The 16553-nt window shown below is 54.5% G+C and overlaps 1 long non-coding RNA gene across 1 annotated transcript; it reads right to left on the bottom strand.

Moving 5' to 3' along the window:
* Positions 1-10603: 10603 nt before the first annotated feature.
* On the bottom strand, positions 10604-16447 carry LOC128854312 (uncharacterized). Its single transcript, XR_008453345.1, has 3 exons — positions 15799-16447; positions 14808-14895; positions 10604-13007 (listed from the first exon to the last, which is right to left on the bottom strand). It is a non-coding gene; the product is annotated as an uncharacterized LOC128854312 (long non-coding RNA).
* Between the last annotated feature and the right edge of the window lie 106 nt (positions 16448-16553).

Genomic DNA, 16553 nt, shown 5'->3' with positions numbered 1-16553 from the left:
CTGCCCTCCCTGATCCAGAGCCCCTCCCCAGCTTTCCTGGAGCCCCTTTCTGCACTGGAAGCTGCTCTAAGGTCACCCACAGCCCATCCAACCTGGCCTTGGACACCTCCAGGGATGGGGCAGCCACACCTTCCTTGGGCAACCTGGGCCAGGGTCTCACCACCCTCATGGTGAAGAAATTCTTCCTTATGTGCAGTCTAAATCTGCCCCTCTCCAGTTTATCCCCATTCCCCCTCATCCCATCCCCACATGCCTTTGTGAACAGCCCCTCTCCAGCTTTCCTGTAGTCCCTTCAGGTACTGGAAGGTCGCTATATGGTCTCCTCGGAGCCTTCTCTTCTCCAGGCTGAACAACCCCAACTCTCTCAGCCTGGCCTCATACAGGAGGTGCTCCAGCCCTCGGATCATCTCCATGGCCTCCTCTGGACTCGCTCCAGCAGCTCCACGTCCTTCCTGAGCTGAGGAGTCCAGAGCAGAACACAGGGCTGCAAGTGGGGTCTCACCAGAGTGGAGCAGCGGGGGAGAATCATAGAATCATAGAATGGTTTGGGTTGGAAGGGATCTTAAAGACCATCTAATTCCAACCCCCTGCCATAGGCAGGGTCACCTCCCACTGGATCCTCTCCCTTACCCTGCTGGTCCCACATCTCTGGATGCAGCCCGGGACATGGTTGGTTTCTGGGCTGTGAGCGCACATTGTCAGCTTATGTGGAGCTTCTCACCAAGAAAACCCCCAGGTCCTTCTCCAGCTTGCATTTGTGCCTGCAAAATTCCTCCCTTATCTGCCCAGCCTGAAAGAGGAAAATCCCCACTCATCTTGGAGGAGAAGCTTGGTGGAGGCTCCAAGGTTCAGAGGGACATGGGCTGGAGCCTCCCACCACCCACAGCCGCAGCGTAGGGTAGTATGTGTGTGTGCATCCCACCATGGACATGTTTCAGACACACCAACTCCTTCCCAGCTCCTGCCCCGTCGGTCCCATGAGCCTCATCAGGACCCTGCAGGGATGAGGGTGATGACAGGACCCAATACTCTCAATGGGACCTTTATGCGCCTCTTCCAGATTAGGGGTGTCCACATGCTGGGAAAGAAAAAGGCTCAGCAACATCAAACGTCTCCCACAAGTGCGGAGCGGGCACAGAGAGTCACATGAAGCACCATGAGTGTTCCAGGAGATAAAGAGGCTTTGTGGGGCTGGAGGGGGTGTTGAGGGGCAGGCGAAGAGGAGCACGGTGCGGCTGGGAGCTGTGGTGGAGGCAGCCAGGGTGCTGCAGACCCTGTGTAACCCACAGAGATGCCCCAAGCAGAGGTGGTCTCATCTCCTGCTGGATCCACCTGATGTGGCTTCCACAAGTGTCCCAGGATGGCTCTGGAATCAAGCACAGCACCATCACCCTAAGGGCTCTGCGGGCCAAGCACACCAAAGCGAGCCTCGACAAGGGTCCAGCACCTCCTGCCTCCTCCGCAGAGGAAGAGGAGAAGGGGCTTTCCTGGTGGACAAATATCCTCTCTGAAACTCTGGACTGTTGGAGGTGGGGCGTGAGAGAAATGCTGAGAACAGATGTTGCCCGTGACATTGCAAGCATTCATGGAATAACACTAATAAGTGATAAGGAAGTTCTTTTAACTGTCATCTGCCTGACAGGCCCCGAGGCGGCCTGCGCTGGGCTGGGCTGGGCTGGCTCCAGAGGCTTCAACACCTCCATCCAGGAGAAAGCAGTGAGATAAGACCAAGAGCTGCAAGCGGGTCACTCCCACTGCAGCATTCATAGAGACACAGAATCATAGAATGGGTTGGGTTGGAAGGACCTCAAAGCCCATCCAGTGCCACCACTGCCATGGGCAGGGACACCTCCCACTGGATCAGGGGCTCCAAGGCCCATCCAACCTGGCCTGGAACCCCTGCAGGGATGGGGCACCACCACTGCTCTGCGCACCCTGGGCCAGGGCCTCCCCACCCTCACAGCAAAACATTTCTTCCTAAGATCTCATCTCAATCTCCTCTCTTTCAACTCAAACCCCTTCACCCTCATCCCCTCCCTGATCCAGAGCCCCTCCCCAGCTTTCCCGGAGCCCCTTTCAGTCCTGGAAGCTGCACTACGGTCTCCCTGGAGCCTTCTCTTCTCCAGGCTTTTCCTCCTAGGAAAGCCTGAGATTAAAGAAACAAAACCTTCCCGTCACACAGGAAAGGCAGAAACCAACGGAGACGCCTGGGAGTGGGCAGGAAAGGAAAAAGAGCCCTGGCAAACAATGGGCTCTGCTCTGCTCTGCTTCGCCTTCAGCCGCGTGTTTGCTTCTTAGCGCTCCTTTGGGTTTCACTCCCATTCGGGCCCTGAACACCAAGCAAAGCAAAATATTCCTCATTGGGAGCAAGGAGGGAAGCTTCCTCCATGCAGGGACCTTCTCCTCTGGTTTCCTGGGAGGTAGTACGGCTGCGACGGGGCTTTTTCATCACCGGTTTAGATTTCAACCAGCAGAAGGAAGCCGGGAGTTGGGTTTGGCTCGCAGGGCAGGAGCCGCTTGCTCCTCTCTCGGTTTTCCCATCCCCACCCCAGGAATTTCTGTGGGGTAAATAATGGGTGTGGATGTGTCAGAACCTGCTGCGTTGGCCCTGGCAGGAACCTCCCTCTTGTTTTAGGGGTTTCTCCCCCAAATACCAGCGGGAACTGTGTTGTGCCAAGTTCCCGTTGAGGGCTGGGAGCAGTGGGTGCAGGGGTCTGTGACCAGCATTCCCAGCCCTGGGATTATCTGAATCTGATGGAAACCAGAGAGATTTGCTGCTTGCAATGAAAACAGCTCTATTTCTCTGCGAACGGGCCGTCCGCACAGCCCCAGCTGCCCCGAGCCCCAAAGGGCTGCTGGCAGCCCCTGCTCGGGGTGATCCCTTCGGGGACAGGAGAAGGTTTGGAGGTGGAACAGGCTTAGTGATGGATTTCAGAGTCATCTTTCCCTCCCCTTCCCCTGCTTCGTTCCAGAACTAAATTAAAAGCTCTCCCTCCAGGAAATTAAAAAATCATTTAAGAAGACTGAGCGCAGAACCCGGGTTTCAGAGCTGCACAGCCTGGGCGAGATAAAGACAATGCACCTCGGAGCTCAGAGGGGAGAAGGCTGCTTGGGGAGAGCCCCCAGAGCCACTCCAGAAGGTGCTGGCACAACATTTCTCCACCAAAGGAGGTCCCTGGGACCATGGATGCAGCACCCTTGGCCTGGGCTCAGCATCTGGCCTGGCTGCAGGAGCTCCCTCGCATCCCGGGGATTTCCATAACCACTGGGACCTTGTCACCGGGAGACACCGGAGACAGGAACCCAACACTGGTTGTGGTGGTGGGAATCATCCTTCAAAGCCAGCACCCAGCTCTCCACTCCCTGTCCTCGCCCCGTGCGCAGGGCAGGCAGCTACATCCCTCTGGCCTCTGAGGGCTTTGGACCAAATCGGTCCCAGAAGAAGCCTTCGCGCTCCACCCCAAGCCTGGGTGACACCAGCCCTCGAAGGAAATGAAAGATGTTTTTTAGGAGATCTCCACATTCCTCCCTTCCCCAGGCTCCCATCGGTCCCATCGCCTGCCCTGTCCCACCCAGGGCACTGGTGGGAGCAGAGTTGGGCTCCTCGCATGGATGATGGCTGTGGTGGGGCCGTGCTCACCTCCGCAGCGATGCTGGGATGGGCTCAGCCAGGCATCTTCATGACCAAGAGCACCTGAGCACCAGCCTTCCTGGGACACAGGTCACCCCCAAGCCACCATCCCACCGCGGAGACCTCGGTGTTGAGATGGAGAACCCGTTCTGAAAGAGTTAAGGGTGAAACTGTGCAAAAAAAAAAACCCAAAACCCAACCACTATTACAAAAGAAGAAGTGCCCTGAACCACATGCGACCTCCCCTCCCCGGCGACTCATCTGAGTTTAATAACGGAGAAGGGAAATCTCCCAAAAAACTCTCGGAGAAATTAAAGTAAACAGTGTGCTGACCTCCAACCCCGCGCTGTCCCGCCGCTGACTCGGCCCCGCTGCGCAGCCACCGCTGCCTCAACGTTCGGTGTAATTGTAAACACATTCCGGTAAATAAGAGAAGGGGGCGGTGAGGGGTCCCGGGAACCGGTGCTCAAACGGCAGAAACTGGGACAGGAGGCAAAGACGTGACCATGGGTGATGCCCTGGACCAGTGGCTCCGGGCTGCATCCCTGGCTGCGAGGGGCTTTGCACGGCTGAGGGTTCACCAATGATGTTGCCAGCAGAAATTATAGAATCATAGAATCATTAAGGTTGGAAAAGACCTCTAAGCTCATCCAGTCCAACCCCACCGTCCCTATTGAACCATGTCGCCAAGTGCTACATCTCCACGGTTTTTGAACCCAGGGATGCAGACTCCACCACCGCCCTGGGCAGTCTCTTCTGACACTTTATAACCCTCTCCATGAAGAATTTTTTTCCTAATAGCCAATCTAAACCTCCCTGGCCCAACGTGACACCGTTTCCTCTCATCCTAGAGCCACTGGTACCATCACGTTGCTCCATAACTGCGGGCTTGGGGCTGCAAAACCAAATGCCAGGAAGGATGGAGGGAGAAGGAGGAGGCGGCGGAGGATGCTATAATGGCCCTGTCCTCTTGGCCTCCCAAAATTTAAAAACAATGTTCTTGTTTTCATAGATCCTGGACATTTTTGTAGGCTGAGGAAAAGAAAAGCAACCCCAGGCTGTGTCCCAAGGAGAGGACGGCAAAGCCGCTGGCCTCCAAGGGGGGAAGCAGGAGCTGAGCATCGCTGCCAGCCTGGCCCCGTCCCTGGCTCTGCTCCATCCTTGTCCCTGTCCCTGTCTTCATCCCTGGCCCCATCTCTATCCCATCCTTACAGGGCCCTCGTGTGCAGCATCCCATCATTTGCATTTCCCACTCAAAAGCATGGGAAGGGGGCAGAGGGGGCGGATTTGAGGGAGCCCTGCTCCGCTGCTCCCCTGCCCCAGCCCCAGAGACCGCGCTGGTCCCCTCTCCTGCCTCTACCTGTAAACCACATCCCATTCCAGTCAATGTGAGGCAGGGGTGGATGCGCTGGATTTGGTGAAAAATGCCAGGAATCCGCAGCCAGATTGGATTTCAGAGGAGACGGGAACACCGTGGAGGTCAGAGCATCTCCAAAAGACTGGAGGTCAGAGCCCACTCCGCCCCTCTGGCAGCTCCCAGCCCTGAGGATCAGCACTTGGAATACGTCAGGATAGGGGGCAAAGGAGGAGGAAGGGGCTGGGGGGTCAGCGGAGGTGTGAACATCCCCGAACCATCAGCCACGGGGACCCAGCTCTGCCCCTTGAACACCCAACCCCGTCCCCCCCCTCGCTGGGAGAGAAGCTGCCTTCCTCTTTGCTTTCCTAATTCCCAAAAAAAAGTGGTTTATCTCAGCCTGGGAGATGTGCTCTGCCAAGAGAGTGAAGCCCCACAGAGGTTTCCTCCAGGGTTTATCCGCTGCTGAGCTACAAAAAGGGAATTTTGACGCCAACTCCACCTCTTCCATCAAACCAGGACCCAAACCTCACCATTTCCTCTTGGCCTGTGAATCACTAATAAACTCCAGACAGCGAGAGCTGATTAGGAAATTATTTGGGAAGTGGAGAGGAAGGGGGAGGGACGGGCGCCCGCTGCCTCGGTCGGTGGCTCTGGGCTTCTTTGCCCCTCAGCATCACCTCTGGGCACCACAGGATGGATCCCTCGAGGTTCCTGTGGCTGTTCCACCACGGGCACGTCCTGCACCCAGCCCAGGGCTCAGAAATCCAGCTGCAAACAAGCTTCACCAGTGGATGGATTTGTCTGTCTGCGAGGATTCGGGGATGAAAGAGGGGAGATTTAGGTTTTAAGCTGAAAGAGGAGAGATGGAGATGAGATATTAGGAAGAAATGCTTTACTGTGAGGGATGGGAGGACCTGGTCCAAGTTGCCCAAAGAAGTCAGGGCGGCTTCTCTCAGCATCCCCCCAACTGCTGCGCCCTTGTTCTGACACAGAAAGGCTCAACATTTGGACCTCATAAAGCAGAAAACTTCAGGATTTTGAAATTTCTGTCTTGGACACAAATCTGATGCATTCCATAAATGCTTTAATTTATCCCTTTGTCACAATAGTCGATAAAAGGTTTTGTTTCAGCTACTCCGCTTTGATTAATAACTGCAACAGATCCTAACCTGAAGGAATCTCCTTATATTGCATTCATGGAAATTAAATGTTTGATTGCGCATAGGCAGAATTTTCTGGTGTGGAAGCTGGTGTGGAGAACTTTGAATGAGCTTGAAACAAAAAACACCTTGACTTTTTTTTCTCTCCTCGGCTTCCCCTTCACCTATAACAAGTCGGAACATCTGCGAGGATTCAGGCAGAGCGAAAGTGGTTGAAAAAAATTAAAATTCAGAGTGTACAATTAAATGTACATGTTGTAGCCAGGTGGGAACGGCGGCACACGGGCTCTGCATGCGGAGGGTTGATGTGGGCAGCACAGCCTGCGAGGAGGAGGGATGTAGGAGCTTCAAACTGCTCCATCCCACCAGCCCTGGCACTGGAACCACCCCTGGCACCAGCACCGACACCACCAGCACCGACACCATCATCACGCTCATCCCTGCATGGCTGCGAGCAGCGCTATCCAAGCAGCGCCTGCCGTCACCAGCAACTCCAGGGACAACGGTGACGGTGGGGGAGGCAGCAGGACGCTGGTTCCAGTGTGTCCCTGGGAGTGGCTCAGAATGTGCTGGTCAGGTTCCCCCCAGGAGAAGCAGTCTTTGCAGCGAAAGGTGCCTTTTGAACCCAATAAAAAAAAGATGATTTCCCTTATGTTTGAAATTCTCTGCTTTTTAATAAAAGTAGAAGCGCTGGAATTCATAGAATCATAGAGTAGTTTGGGTTGGAAGGGACCTTAAAGGTCATCCAGTTCCAACCCCTGCCATGGGCAGGGACACCTCCCACTGGATCAGGGGCTCCAAGCCCCATCCAACCTGGCCTGGAACCCCTCCAGGGATGGAGAAGCCACCACTGCTCTGGGCAACCTGGGCCAGTGTCTCACCACTCTCATGGTGAAGAAATTCTTCCTTATGTCCAGTTTAAATCTGCCCCTCTCCAGTTTATACCCATTGCCCCTCATCCCGTCACTCCAAGCCTTTATGAACAGCCCCTCTCCAGCTTTCCTGGAGCCCCTTCAGGTACTGGAAGGTCGCTATAAGGTCTCCTCAGAGCCTTCTCTTCTCGAGGCTGAACAACCCCAACTCTCTCAGCCTGACCTCCTATGGAAGGTGCTCCAGCCTTTGGATCATCTTTGTGGCCTCCTCTGGACCCATTCCAACAGCTCCATCTCCTTCCTAAGTTGAAGATTCCAGAACTGGACCCTCCAGATGAGGTCTCCCAAGAGAGGAACAGAGGGGCAGAACCCCCTCCCTCACCCTGCTGCCCACACTGCTTTGGATGCAGCCCAGATCTGGGTTCATTTTCCTTCCCCTTTCTTCCTTTTCCATGGCAGGGTGAGAGGTTTAAATTCCCCTAAGCCATGAAAGCAGGCAGAGGGGTGAAAAGCTAGAAGGAAACCCCAATCCCACGAGCACATGGGAACAGGAGCACTTTTCCGCAGGGATGGCGTGAGCAGGCGTTGGGGCACCAGTCCCGGCACGGCCAGGCTCTGCCGTGCCGCAGGTGCTCCCGTGCCGGCCAGGGAGCGATGGCACATTTTTGAGGTCAGAAAGCAGAGTTTTGAGCGATGAGAGCGGCATGCCAAGATAAACCCTCGCTTCCTGGCAGGTCCGTTCCCATCAGCCGTCGTCCAGAGCCCGGCGAGGGGCTCCCCTGACGCAAACAGCCAGGTGAATTCTCTCTGCATGGGTGAAATTCCCTCCGCTACCGAGGTTGTTATCTCTGAACAGGAACCAACAATATCCTTTCATTTAGGCACTAATTTGAACAATCTGCGCCGGCCGGGGGGAGGAAGGGCGCTCGACGCTCCTTTGAAAAATCCGAGCGGGAGCCAAACCAGAGGGAAAACAAAACGCTACGGTGATGTGAAGAGCTCGGTGATGCAGGACCACAGGCTCCAGCCGTGGAGCAAAGGACGATGCTGCAAGGACAGCAGTGCTGCCAGCGCAGGGCATGACCCAGGGCACCAGGCACCTCTGTCCCAGCTCGTATCAGCGGATAAATCATCATTCAGGCCATCCTGGAGCCCAGAGACCCATCCGTCCAGGGTTGTTTTGCCCACTGGGAAAAAAAAATCACCTCCTCTGCTTACCCAGCCTGTTCAGCCTCATAATTACAATTTCCACAGGGCTGGAGGGTGCAGTAAAACACTTTTAAACTCGTTCTATCGTAAAGCTCACAGTAGGGACCAGAAAAAGTCGCGGTGTGTAATTGATAACTGTAAACCATTTTAATTTCCGTTTCTCAAGAGCAGACAAGACAAACACAGCAGGGGAAGGGAGCACCCACCGGTGGCACGCACGGCCCCTGCTGCTCCGTGCACCGCTCCAGCACCCAGGGGCTGGCGGCAGAGTCCGGGGGGCTGCGGCCACCTCGCCCAGTGTGGTTTGCAATGGGAACAGCATGGTTTGCAATTGCTTCTCAACGGGAAGCTCTGCAAGCACGTGGCTGGTGGCAGCAGTAGCCCCGTCTCCATCCCTATCCTCATCTCCATCTTCATCCCTGCTTCCATCCCTTGCTCCATCCCCATCCTCATCCCTATCTCCATCTTCATCCCTTGCTCCATCACCATCCTCATCCCTATCTCCATCTTCATCCCTTGCTCCATCCCCATCCTCATCCCTATCTCCATTTCTACTCCTATTCCCTTTTCCATCCCCATCCACCTGCATATTCATCCCCATCTCCATTCCCATACCCAACTGCATCCCCATCCTCATCCACATTCTCAGTTCCATCCCCAGCTCCACTCCTATCCTCATTCCCATCCTCATCCCCATTTCCAACTCCATGCCATTCCTGCCTCCATTCTCATCCCCAGCTCCATCCTCATCCCTATTTCCATCCCCATTTCCATCCCAGCCCATCTCCGTCCCTCTTCCTGGTGGGATGCGGCATCCCATTCCCACTGGCCACCCCGGTGCTCGTCCCTCCTGGGCACATCCCAAGGAGACTCACAGGGAGATATGGGGGAATTTCTACTGTATTTCCTCTTCCAGTTTAGCCGTTATGAATATTCACACCCGCGTGGGGAGAGCAGGCGCGTTCCCCGACGGGGTTATCAGTTGGAACATGGTCTAATTGATTATGTGGAAATTGCTCCTGGTGGAAAGGGAAGCCCTCGCCTTGCTCTCAGTGAATTAATTTAGCTTTTGCCATTCTTCGCTGTGCTCAATTAATCTTGTTAGAGTGATATAATTTTAGCTTGCACTTCACAGGCAGGGGGAACCGGGGAGGCCCTGTCTGATAACGATGGGAGGTTGGTTAATGATGGGGTAATTAGGGTTTGGTCCCTTCGTTTGGGAGGGATGGTGGTTGGAGAGGGAATCCTGCCCCTCACTGCTGGCTCCAGGGGGACCTGGAGGTGCCATCCATGCCCAAGAGTCCACGGCCACCGGGATGCGGGATGCTGGGTGCCATGGGTTGGGTGCCATCCCTATTGAGGGGACCACGGCCACCGGGATGCGGGATGCTGGGTGCTGTGGGTTGCATTGTCCAAAGGGACAATGACCACCAGGATGCAGGATGCTGAGTCCCATGTGTTGGGTGCCATCCCTATTGAGGGGACCACGGCCACCAGGATGTGGGATGCTGGGTGCTGTGGGTTGGGTGCCATCCCTGCCAAAGGGACAATGACCACCAGGATGCGGGATGCTGGGTCCCATGGGTTGGGTGCCATCCCTATTGAGGGGACCACAGCCACCAGGATGCGGGATGCTGGGTGCTGTGGGTTGGGTGCCATCCCTGCCGAGGGGACCACGGCCACCGGGATGCGGGATGCTGGGTGCCATGGGTTGGGTGCTATCCCTGCCAAGGGGACCAGGGCCACCGGGATGCAGGATGCTGGGTGCCATGGGTTGGGTGCCATCCCTGTTAAGAGGACCACAGCCACCGGGATGCGGGATGCTGGGTGCCGTCGGTTGGGTGCTTGGGTTGCGCTCGGCTCCTCACTGAGACAAAGAGCATCCGCTCCGGCGGCCCCCCAGCAGCTGGTGCAGGGAGAAGTAATCCCACAAAAGTCCTACTCCGGGGGGATCAGCAGAGGAGGTGAGGGGCACACCGAGCCCCATCGCTGCCCCTTTCTATCCCCGCTATTGACTGCCTAAACAGTTCTTTGGTGATTACAATGTAAATATAGCTTTTCATGGAGTAAAGGCCTTTTATGGGATCCACACACACTTAACCACTTAACCCCGGCGACAAAAAGAGCAGTGAATTAGTTGTTTAGAGGCTGCTCGTGCAGAAAAGCGGGCGCTGAATGGGATTTGGGGATCTCTGTGTATCAATTGCTATGCTTCAGGGGCCCTCAATGGGGCTCAGGGCGTTAGAGCATGTGCCAAAGGGCTCGCGTGGGTAGGGACGGGGTGTCAGAATGAAAAAGAAGAAGGAAAAAAGCAGCTGCTTCTCTTTAATAAAACAATGATTTATTCATAGCGACTTGGGGAAGGGGCGGGGGGGACACTGGGAAGTGCCAAAGTGATGCTTGCCCTGCGTCGTGCCTGGGAGAGGCTCAGCGGCTGAGCGCGTCCACGGAGCGGGAGGCACGGGGGCTCCCATCGCCCATGGGGACCCCCAGAACGGCCCATGGGGACCTCCCGAGTGGCCCTTTGGGATCCCCAGAACAGTCCATGTGGACCCTGGAACAGCCCTTAAGGACCCCCAGGATGGCCCATGGGGACCCTGGAATAGCCCTTAAGGACCTCCAGAATGGCTCATGGGGACCCTGGAACAGCCCTTAAGGACCTCCAGAATAGTCCATGGGGACCTCCCGAGTGGCCCTTTGGGACTCCTTAGAGCAGCCCTTAAGGACCTCCAGAATGGCTCATGGGGACCCTGGAGTGGCACAACCACTCTGCGGCAGGAACGTGACACCGGAGGGACACCAGTGTGTCCTGTCCCCTCCTCGTCGTGTCACGAACGGGATCGCCCTGAGGCTGCAAAGGGCTGAGGAGGAGACCGAGCCAGTACAGCCCTATTTTTAGGCCTGTGCAGATGGAAGGATGAAAGAGGACGGGGGGAGGAATGGGAATGAAAGACAAACAAACTCCAAGCAGATGTTAGGAGCGGTGCTCTTCCCCTCGCAGGATGCGTGTGTGGCTCCCGGCGACACCAGCTCTGCTGGCCTCAACCCCAAAGCCTGGTGGCCAGAGCGGGACCAAGGCAGAGCGGTGTCCCCTCCTGCTCGCCTCCATCACTGGGGTTCAGAGCAGCACCCTGGGGTGCTGGCACTGCCTCAGCCCCCCCCGTTAGCGGCCCCAGCAGCCTCCGTGGGGCAAAACCATAACGAGCACCGGGGCAGCAGTTTGGTGCTGGGCTCATGAGGTGCCCCAGAAAGGTGTAGGGACGGGTGCCCCTTCCACTCACCATCCTTTCTGGTGTCTGGCTGTGTGCTCGGGAGCTCTGCTGGCACCACCTGCTGCTGCAGGGTGACCAGGCACCACCAGTGTGGCCGAAAAGGTTTGGGTGTAGAGTCTTGAATCAAAAATACCCCCATGATCAACGTGGCACAGCTCTGGGGACAAAGCTGTTGCTTTATAGAGCAGCTCCGGTGCCTGGCTGCATCTCTGCTGTGCCCTTCTTTGATGCCTGATGGTTTCTCAAGGCCGTGCCAGAGCAGGGTCATCACTAGAATCACGATGGGGTTTATTTTGACACGTCCAGTTTCTATTCCATCTGGAGACACCAGCAGCGTTGCTCCCAGGCTTTTAGGGGGACCCAGGCAGTGAAAGGAGAAATCCCAACCCCTTGACTTCAGTAGGATTTGGATCCTCGGTGCTGGCTGATGAGCATCAGACTCAGCTCCTCCTGCCCCATTTTTGCCCCCCTGCAGATGTTTGGGTGTCTTTGCCAATTGTGTTGACGCCATCTAATCTTTTCTTCCTTCCTTTCCCTTTCCAGCAGAAGGGGTCAGGATGGGGCAATCACAGCGGGTTGGGGGGCTGTTTGCAGCCGGGCAGCAGCAGCGACAGCTCAGGAGTTGTTATCATACTTTGGGGCTCATGTCATCCCATCTCGGAAGATCACACACGCTCAGCGAATCCGTAGGTGGAGCGAAGGCTACCAAAATAGGGCGAGCTCTGCCTGTGAGATCATCCCGCCGGATGCTTTGCACTGAGAGCATCGCCACGCGAAATAGAGAACACATGGCAGGTAGAAATGCCTGCTGCTTTGATTATCTTCTTTCCAGCAGTGGGCTGGATGGTTTGGCATCACCTTTGGTTGCAATCTCTGCAGCCGTGGCGGGTGGAGACGGGATGTGCATCCTGCAGGATGCATCACCACTGCCCTCTTACCAGAGCTGCGATGGGAAATGTCCCGGATGCCAAAATCCCTGTGTGGGTTCACAAGCGGGTTGCTGCTGCGGGGAAGAAGCTTCGAGCAGTGGCACCATCCCTCCACCGTGCCAGTGGCAGCTCCCGTACCTCACATTCCCAGGCAGGGATGGAGGCTGCACAAGGCAGGATTGGGCCCCACAGCCCATCTGGACTCACTGGGCTGGGAAGCAGGAGGAAGGAAGGCAAAGTGTTGGATTGGGGGGTTTCAAAGCCCTTCTTCAGGCTGAACCGTGGTGGCTTGGAAATCAGGCAGCACGGAAAGATGCTCCAATCGACCATGCCGGGATGCCCGGGCTCCGAGCAGCATCCCTGCACGGCAAAGGGAAGGACTGGGACGCTGCAGGTGGCTTTTGGGCTGCTGGGTGGGTGCAGGACAGACGTGAACGTGCGCACATCTCACCTTCCGAAGGGAACACGCCACTCGGATACTGCTCCTCCATCACCGCGTGCACGAATATCATCAAATATTGAAAATCAATGGGCCACTGCAAGGGAAGCAGCACGGAGCAAGTTGCATGAAAACAGCCTTGAGGAGCAGAGAAAAAAACTATTAGCTAAAAATAAAATTAATCTCTCACAAAGCTGTAAGATTTGCTTCTCACCCCTCCCCCCCGTGCTGCAATCTTTTATGTCATTTTCTTTAATTACAGCTGGTTTAGATCTCTGCTGCCTGAAGAGGCAGAGCTGGAGTTGGCCAGAAATGGGGCTTCTGGATGATACAAGAGAAAATAATAACCCCCAAGGACTGAACATCTGTCCAGGCAGAGCACGTGCAATGTTCTAATTAATATTAATGACTAAATAGTTAATATAGAGTGAAAGTTTTGCTTTACAGGTCAGCTAATAAACCCAGCCTGGCTGCAAGGCTCAGACAGAGCCACTTTCCATGTCGTGAGCTCAGCCGGACTCTGCTCCGGCTGCCCTGGGGCGGTGGGGAGTCTGCAGAGGGGGAGCTGCTCTGGGCTCTGCTCTTGGTTATAAAACAGTGATTGAGGCATCCCAGGGAGGGAAAGGCTTTGCCAAGTTTCGATTTCCCTTTCCATTTCAGGTCACCGATGGGGCAGGCGCGACGGGCATAGGGTTGGCGTGAGGAGAGGACCCTGCCCGAGCCCAACAGCCACCCGTGGGCTCACTCCTGCCTGTGCAAGGCAACACCTGGCAGGAGTGGTCCTGCGGGACTCGGCTTTTCCTCCCCACTGTTCTCTTTTGCTCCTCTGTTCATGATAGAGGGCTCTTGTTTCCTTTTACTACATCCCTACATTGCATTTCTGTATTGCTTGAACTGTGGGTTCCATTCGGGTTAGGGTGCAGTCAATCCTGCCCGTGTCTGCTGCTCTCCACGTTTCCTTTTCTAACCCTGAGAACCCAAAGGAAAAGAAACAGATACTGAAAGCATCACCCGCTCCACGTTCAAGATGATTTCATGGGCCCAAAACTGCATCCTGTTCCTCACACTCAGAGAATCACAATAGTTTGGGTTGGAAGGGACGTCAAAGTCCATCCACTTCCAAACCTCAGCCATGGGCAGGGACACCTCCCACTGGATCAGGGGCTCCAAGCCCCATCCAACCTGGCCTGGAACCCCTCCAGGGATGGGGCAGCCACCACTGCTCTGGGCAACCTGGGCCAGGGCCTCCCCACCCTCACAGCAAAACATTTCTCCCTAAGATCTCATCTCACTCTCCCCTCTTTCAGCTCAAAACCGTTCCCCGAATGCAGAAGGGATGCATCAGGGGGTGGGAAACCACAGAAGAGGAGTAATTGTGACAGTGGTGCTTTGGAAGCTGCCTTCATCCACACTTGCGTGGATCCCTGGGGTTTTTTTTTGTCCTTTACCCTCACATCAGGCCTGGGACGAGTGATGGAAGGTCCAGAGGGGGTGAGGTGCCAAAGCTCACGGGATAAGAACACACACCACAGCACACACTGCTTTTCCCGTGTCCACTCTGACATAATTTTTCACATGTTGGAAATACAGATGATTTTAGCCTGGGTCCATATGGTTTCCCAAATAACCTGTCTATTTGATAAATAACATAAATTAAATTAGACAAGACAAACAAATAGTTTTTTTTTCCTCTCCCCCTTTCAGTCTCTTGGCAAAAAAGGAAAAGAAAACATAATTCAGTGACTGCCTTAAGCGCCCGAGGAGCCGCGCGGTGGTGGAGGCTGTGATTATAAACGTGGCTGCAATGTTAACCTTTAACATGGAGTGAGGGCCGCTCCTGCCTCTGCTTAGAAGTCCTTTTTTAATTTCTTTCCTCTCATTTAGGTTCCTAAGAGCTCATTCTCTCTGCAAAGGCAACAGGGAATATCACATACTTACCAGCACTCTGCTTGCCAGGGCTCCCATGGTGCAGTTTAGGAGCAGGAGCTGATTCGAAAGGCTTTATTCCTCCTGTAGGCAGGGGAAACTGAGGCACAGAGATGTGTGTGATTATTACAGCTGAAAACTCTAGCGTCCTATCAAGGTGCAGCTGCTTCTGCACCAGGCAAAGCCAAAACCACAAATCAGCAGCTGGAATGGCGAGAAGTTGGAGCAGGCAAGGATCAGAGAGGAAAAGCAGTGAGCAGAGTGGAAGGAGCCCTTCCTTCAGCCCAGGAGGGCTCCCACCTCTCCACCCTGAGCCTATCCCTCCTTCCCGGCCAGCCCCGGAGCAGCCTTGGCACCTCGAGCAGCAAGAGGAGGGGATTATTCTCGACATCATCTTGGTGCCAGGAGGGCTGAGCCCAATCGATATGTGAAAATGAGACGATGAAGCCGAGTTAATGTGCCAGACAGGAGGTGGGGTGGGGGGCAGCCCTGGAAAGGCGGATGGAAGGATGAGATGGATGAGACGGGGTCAGGTGCACAGGCGAGGGTCAGGCCCAAACCTGCAGCCCTGGAGGGAGGATGGAGCCTGGCACAAGAGTAGCAGCAGCTCAGCCCCTCCTGCCACCGCGATTTTAGCTTCCTCAGAACACAGCCTGGGATGTACTGCAAGGGATTTGGGGAATATACTCCCCTGCAAGGAATTACTGGGGTGGGATATGGTGCTTACCAGCAGCATTTAGCAAACGCTGAACTGCGGAAAGGTTGTAAGGGAAGCATTTACTCTAAACAGCTGTAACCAGAAACCCTCCTCGTCTCTATTTCAATTTATAAAGCTCTCTAAACCCAACAGTATTTTCTACTCTTGGCTCTGAAGAAGCAAAACATACGTCGAAGGGAAAGTTCTAATGGGAAAGAAAAGCAAATGCCATGTTTGTGGCTCGTGCGGCCAGCGAAAGCATGAGGACAAAGCCAAACCCTTCAGCAGCGCTCTTCAAGCTCTCACCTTCTAATGCAAAAATGTAGCAGTCATAGGTCCGTATAAATTTAATCCTTTGCAACGCCATAGAGCACGGAAAACTATAGGGATTTCCTCAAGTCAGAGTATGGGCTAAGCTTTTACCCTCAGTCTTCCCCTGGTTTTGCAGGAGGAAGAGCGCTCCCTTGCTGCTCTCTAGTGGCAGACAGTACCAGCAAAAGGGAGAGAAGATGCTGAATTCTGCAGCTTTGAAGGATTTTAGTCCAGTAAATCTGTGCAGAATTAGCACAGCTGTGCCAACACCATGAGAAAAAAATAACTGGATAAGTCAGATATCTTCTTTCAGTGATGGTGTTCTTCAAGAAACATCTGATAAAGGGCCTTTCCCCCCTTCATTCTCTTCCCTAAGCCTCCCATCCCAAATCCAGGTACTCACTAATAGAAATGCTAAAATGAATTGAAATCACCACACATTAAGCCAAGGATGAATGAAGTTTTGTCTAGGAAATAGCAAAACAAAAACTATCGAAGCGGTGAAAAGAAACATCCTCTTAAGGCCAAGAATTTTATGCAAACCTAAGCGGAAGAGTTGAGGATGTGATAATTCACACTCCAGTAAACACAGGGGGTGTGTTTTTCTTGTGTTCCAATATTATTGCAGCTGCTCCTAGGGAAGGGCTTGGTTGTGGCTACAAAAGAAAAACAGCAATGGGGAAAAAGAGAGAAACATAGACAAAGATTTGGGGGGAAAAAACCCACACACTACTGAGTGAAAACCTCTA

The sequence above is a fragment of the Cuculus canorus genome, chromosome 22 (assembly GCF_017976375.1).
Source record: "Cuculus canorus isolate bCucCan1 chromosome 22, bCucCan1.pri, whole genome shotgun sequence".
NCBI lineage: Eukaryota > Metazoa > Chordata > Aves > Cuculiformes > Cuculidae > Cuculus > Cuculus canorus.
This window is presented reverse-complemented; position numbering and strand designations above follow the sequence as displayed.